General features: G+C 40.5%; 1 long non-coding RNA gene across 1 annotated transcript; it reads right to left on the reverse strand.

Moving 5' to 3' along the window:
• Positions 1–5,894: 5,894 nt before the first annotated feature.
• On the reverse strand, positions 5,895–6,404 carry LOC106728036. Its single transcript, XR_001364274.1, has 2 exons — positions 6,353–6,404; positions 5,895–6,227 (listed from the first exon to the last, which is right to left on the reverse strand). It is a non-coding gene; the product is annotated as an uncharacterized LOC106728036 (long non-coding RNA).

The following is a 6,404-nucleotide window of genomic DNA, read 5'->3' on the forward strand; positions in this document are numbered from 1 at the left end:
CCAGGTCCCTTGAAACATATGCTGTGCAGATGTTTCTTCCCTGCAGCGACTGTGTCAAGCAGCAAGGATGGACCAGCTTCCGGCAAATTCCCCCTTTTTTATTTTTTAAAGGATAGCGTGTGTAAATCAGCGGCCACCTCTCGGATTGGGTTGTTTAAGACTCAGAAGACCTGTTTATGACTTTGTCAACAGGTCAGTCCGAGGCTTAACCCTATATCGGCTCCCCACAGTATGGGAGGGCAGCAGGTCATCCATGAAAACCTGCTCAGCTCCCCTCCATAGCCAGCTGCTTATATTGGGTAGAAGCACAGATTACATGGAGAGGAAGGCAAAAGGAATAAGAATGGGTATAATGGTTACAGGTTGCAAGCTGGGGCTTGCAACGGGCCTGCACTCTATTCTTTTCGGCTACAAAGTTGTTAATCTTTTTATGATGACAGGCAGTTCCAGGAAGAGGAGGATGGACTGCATTCCCGGGTTAACTCCCACTTCCCGGACTACAGCTCTCAGCCAGGTTGGAATGTGCTTTCTCTAACCAGAACAGCAATCACGGTTTACAGAGCATGATTAATATTTCTGCCCCTAACAGAACCATCTCTATTCGCAGATGGCATGATCTTGTTAGGGGGAGAATTGGGTCATTGTGTCTCTCCACACACACACAAAGGAAAATTGAGTTGAAGTACTAATCTCCAGTACCTCAGAATATGACCTTATATGGTTCTACTGATTACAGAGGTGATGAAGCTAAGATGAGGTCAATAGGGTGGACCCTATTTCATATGACTGCTGCCTTTATAAAAAGAGGAAATTTGCCCTAGTTGGTTTGGCTCAGTGGATAGAGTGTCGGACTTCGGGTCCCAGGTTCGATTCCGGTCAAGGGCACGTGCTCAGGCTTGATCCCTAGTAGGGGGCATGCAGGAGGCAGCCAATCAATGATTCTCTCTCATCATTGATGTTTCTATTTCTCTCTCCCTCTCCCTCTCCCTTCCTCTTTGAAATCAATTAAAAATATATTTAAATAAATAAATAAATAAAAAGAGGACATTTGCCCTAGCCGGTTGCTCAGTGGATAGAGCACTGGCCCTCAGACTGAAGGGTCCATTCCAGTCAAGGGCACCTACCTCTGTTGTAGCCTCCAATAGCTGTGTCTCTCACATTGATGTTTCTCTCTGTCTCTCCCCCTCCCTTCCACTCTCCGAAAATCAATGGAAAAGTATCCTCAGATGAGGATTAACAAACAAACAAAAAGGAAATTTGAACACAGATAATGCATAAAAGGAAGACCACTATCTTATCCAGGAATAAACCCTGCTGACACCTTGATTTTGGACTTCTAGCCTCTAGAATTGTGAGACAATACATTTTTTTTGTTGCTTAAAGTGCTCAGTCTATAGTACTTTGTATGACAGCCTTAACAAACAAACACACTTGTACTTAGGAAATCCTAAGGAATCCGTAAAAAGAAATAAATCTAGAGCTACTAAGAGTTCAATAAAGTTCTCAATACAAGATCAAAATACAAAATTCAATTGTACTTTTATACACTAGCAGTACACAATCTGAAAATGAAATTAAGAAAACAATTCCATTTATAATAGCTTCAAAAAGAATAAAACGTAGGAATGAATTTAACAAAAGAAGTTCAAAACTAAAATATTCTAAGAAATTAAATATCTAAATAAGTGAAAAAACATTTGAAATTAACTGTTTGATTAAATGGCTACAAAACATAACTTTAGGTCAAGTCATCCTCAACTCAATTTTGTGGTATTATGAGTTCTAGAGTCTGGCCAGTGTGGCTCAGTGGTTGAGCATCGACCTATGAACTGAGAGGTCACGGTTCGATTCCCAGTCAGGGCACGTGCCCAGGTTGTGGGCTCAATCCCCAGTGTGGGGCATGCAGGAGGCAGCCGATCAATGATTCTCTCATCATTCCCTCTCCCTTCCCCTCTGAAATCAATAAAAAATAAAGAGTTCTAGAGCCAGAGTATTTGGGTTTGAATGCATCTTTGCCATTTATTAGCTATTTTACCATGGACAAAAATAACTGGCCTTGGCTTACTCATCTGTAAAGTGGGATAATAATAACATCAACCTCATGGGACTATGAGAATTAAATGAGTGATGCAGGAGGCAGCCAATCAATGATTCTCTCATCATTGATGTTAACCCTAAGACACGCGTGTCAGAGGTGACACGCGAACTCATTTTTTTGGTTGATTTTTCTTTGTTAAATGGCATTTAAATATATAAAATAAATATCAAAAATATAAGTCTTTGTTTTACTATGGTTGCAAATATCAAAAAAATTCTATATGTGACACGGCACCAGAGTTAAGTTAGCGTTTTTTCAAAATGCTGACACGCTGAGCTCAAAAGGTTCGCCATCACTGGTATATGTAAAGCACTTGAAAGAGTCCTCATTCACAGCAAATACTCCATAAATGTTGACCGTTATTTTTCTATAAAGTTAACATGGAATGCAGGTGTGCTTTAATATCTTTAATATGGTGTAAGGCGAAACATGCAAGAAAATGATGCCGAGGGGTTGCAAAATCTTTAATTCAGCAAAGAGTTCTTGAGCACCGTAGGCCGTGTGCTAGGATAGAGGATATGTCATTGAATAAGCTGACATGCTAGTGGGGAGACAGACAATAAATACTGTCCGGTGTGGTAAGTGTGATGCAGATAGGATATAGACTGATGGGATAGCAGTAGAGGTGTGTGTGGGATATCCTTTTACATAGGACAGCCAGAGAAGGTCTCTGAGGAGGTGACATTTGTGCAGAGACCTGAATGATGTAAAGAAAGAAGACAACTATCTGGGGGCATTCCAGGCAGAAGAGCAAATTAAAAGACTAATAACCTGGAACAAAATTGGAGTGTTTGAGAAATACCAGAGTGAGCAAGAGGGATGGATAGGAAGTCAGAGGGGGAGGTAGAAGCTAGATTATGAAGGCTCCTGTAGGCCACACTATTGGAGCATGATTCTCAGGGTTGTTTCTAAGACCAAAGCAAGTGACTACAATATAAAAAAACAACAACAGTTAAGCCCTAGCTCAGCGGTTCTCAACCTGTGGGTCGCGAGCCCTTTGGGGGTCTAACGACCCTTTCACAGGGGTCGCCTAAGACCATCGGAAAACACATGTATAATTACATATTGTTTTTGTGATTAATCACTATGCTTTAATTATGTTCAATTTGTAACAATGACATTGGGGGTCACCACAACATGAGGAACTGTATTAAAGGGTCGTGGCATTAGGAAGGTTGAGAACTACTGCCCTAGCTGGTTTGACTCAGTGGATAGAGCATAAGCCTGCAACTGAAGGGACCTGGGTTCAATTCTGGTCAGGGGCACATGCCCAGGTTGTGGGCTTGATCCCTGCTGTGGGGCGTGCAGGAGGCAACCTATCAATGATTCTCTCTCAATAAAATTATTAAATTATTGAAAAACAACAGATAAGAGTATGGATTTGGAAGTCAGATAAACATAGTTTGATCACTTATATTGACTGAGCCTCAGTTTCTTCATCTATAAAATAAGGATAAACCTCTCTGTTACAGAGTTGGTCCAAGTGTAAATGCAATAAAATAGGTAAATATCCTGACCCCTGGTTACTGCTAAATAAATAGCAATTGTTAAACTACAAATGCTATATTTTTTATTCTTTACAAATGCTATGTTGATATTATTATTGCTGTTGGTAGTTAATAGACCAACTTGCAGAGTCTAATGTCCTCAGATTATGCTCATAGATGGTAAAGTTCAAGAGGCCAGTAATAAGATTCCTAAGATCACCCTAACTGTCCCCATTACTTTCTTGGCAGTAATCACATTCTGCCCTTCCCCATGTGCATGCTTTCTCTCTTCAGTTGTGTTGTCAGCTCCTTTGGGACAAAAACAAATATTGGATTGTCTTTCTGTATGTGCACATATTCTAATTCATTCTTTTTAATAGTTGTATAGTCTTCTGATACAGGTGTTAGTTTGCTATTGCTGCGGTAACAAATTATCACAAATATAGTGACTTAAAGCAACACAGTTATTATATTACAGACATTTGAAATGGGTAGGCAGGGCTGTGTTTCTTCTGAAAGATCAGAAGATCCATTGGTGGCCTTTTCTAGCTTCTAGAGCTTGTATGAATTCCTTGGCTTGTGGTGCCAAATCACTCCAATCTCCGCTTTAGGTATCATAATTGCCTTTTCTTCTGGTCTCCTGTCTCCCTTATAAAGACTCTTGTACATGTAGTTACATTGGGCACACTTGCATAATCTAAAATAATCTTCCCATTTCAAGATCTTTAATTTAATCACATCTGCAAAGTTCCTTTTGCTACATAAGGTAACTTGATTTCAGGTTTCAGAGATTAGGATGTGGTCATTTTTCGGGAGTCATTATTCTGCCTACCACCACATGTACCATAACTTATTTAATCACTCCTCTATTGACCAACATTCAGATTGTGTCTAGTTTGTCATCATTACAAGCCATGCTGCAAGAAATATGTGGACTCATATTTTTGCACTTATGTGAGTGTATCTATTTGATGATGTCCCGGTGTTTCTTTGATAGTCAAAGGGCATGTGCATTGAAAACACTGACAGATATATTCAAATTTCTCTCCAAAGCATGTGCATTAATCTTATTACTCTCAACTATTTATGGAAATGATCACTTCCTTGCACACCCCAACACAGGGTATTATCAAACTTTATTTTTAAATTAAATTGGGGTGACATTGGTCACCATGAACATATAGGTTTCAGGTGTGGGTTTCTATGTTACCAGATCTGTGTATTGCACCATGTGCTCACTACCCAAAGTCAAATCTTCTCCTATCACCATATATTAGGACCTCCTTCTCTCCCCCAGCCCCTCACACTTTAAAATTTCTGCTAATCTGCTGGGTGAAAAGTAGTACAATATACCATAAATTGTATTTGAAATTAAGCAGTTTATTTATGTATTCTTTTTTAATTCTTCTGTGAACTGCTCATTGTCTTTTTGTTTTGTTTTGTTTTGTTCATTGACAAATGACAGCCCTTCTTCAATTATATATATTGCAAATATTTTCCTAGTTTGTCATTTGTGTTTTTGACTTCAGGCTACACAGAAATGTTTAGTTTTTACGTGGTCAGATTTATTAATCTTCTCTTGTATGGCTTCTAAGTGTTCCGTTATAGTTTGTTAAGATAAGGAACATTCAAACCTGTAAAGAATTTTTGTGAGTTTATTTGAACCAAATTGTCAACAATTGCCAGGAAGCAGAATCTCAACATATTGAGATACTGCTCTAGAGAATGATGGGTTTTTCACCTAGTTTTATAACTTACCATCAAAGGAGGAGACTTAAGTGGATTACAGAAATCCATTGGTTATAGATTAAGGAGGTGGGAGAAAGCAAAGTGGTGGGTACTGGATAGCTAACAGTCAACAATTCAAAAGATAACAATCACACAATAACAATGAGGGAATTTGTGGTCTCTGCCCTGGTGCATTGGTTGTGCCTTGAGGGACCTGGAAAAAGGGAAGTTATGTTACCCTGACATTCAGAAGGTATATTATCGTAGATGCAAAAAGACAATAGGCTCGGTTAATATCAAAGTTGGTCTTTGTCAGGGAAGATACTGGCCCAGGACACGACTATCTACTATAAACTGCTTTTTATTTTTTAAAAAAAATATATTTCTTTATTGATTTCAGAGAGGAAGGGAGAAGGAGACAGAGATAGAAACATCAATGATGAGAGAGAATCACCGATTGGCCACCTCCCGCACACCCCCCACTGAGGACCGAGCCCCGCAACCCAGGCATGTGCCCCTGGCCAGAATCGAACCCGGGACCCTTCAGTCCGCAGGCCGACGCTCCAGCCACTGAGCCAAGCTAGGGCTATAAACTGCTTTTTAATGGAAAAAGTTTTAATTTCAGACATCCTTTTAGGTGTCTGAGTTTAGTTTGCCAGGCAGTCCTTCCCTGCGTTAGTCAGGTTAGCATGTGGCCCCTTTTTGTCCACAGTGTAGAAAGGCCTTCTTCAAGCATTTAAAAAATTCTCCCATCTGTTCACCTTTTCTTTTTTAAAGAGAGGAGCATCCCTTTACATTTTGAAATCTTTGATCAAACGGATGAGTGTGTGTTGGCGTGCCTGAAAGGCGATCGGAGGGCAGCTTTATCTTTTCCATGTGTCCTGCTAGTTGTACCGTCTTGTCTCCTAGACGTCCTAAGGTACCCAGAGGTGAAAAAGGAGTTAAAACAGAACTGGTGAACGGCTTTCGGGATATAATAGGTGATTCAGTGCGCCCCCTAGTCCCCGCGGGGAGAAGCCTTCCAGGCCGGCTTCCTCACCTGAGAGCCCAGCGCCACCAGCGGAACTCAGGTGCGCGAGGGCCGGGAGCCG

The sequence above is a fragment of the Myotis brandtii genome, unplaced genomic scaffold (genome assembly GCF_000412655.1).
Source record: "Myotis brandtii unplaced genomic scaffold, ASM41265v1 scaffold523, whole genome shotgun sequence".
NCBI classification, from domain to species: Eukaryota; Metazoa; Chordata; class Mammalia; order Chiroptera; family Vespertilionidae; genus Myotis; species Myotis brandtii.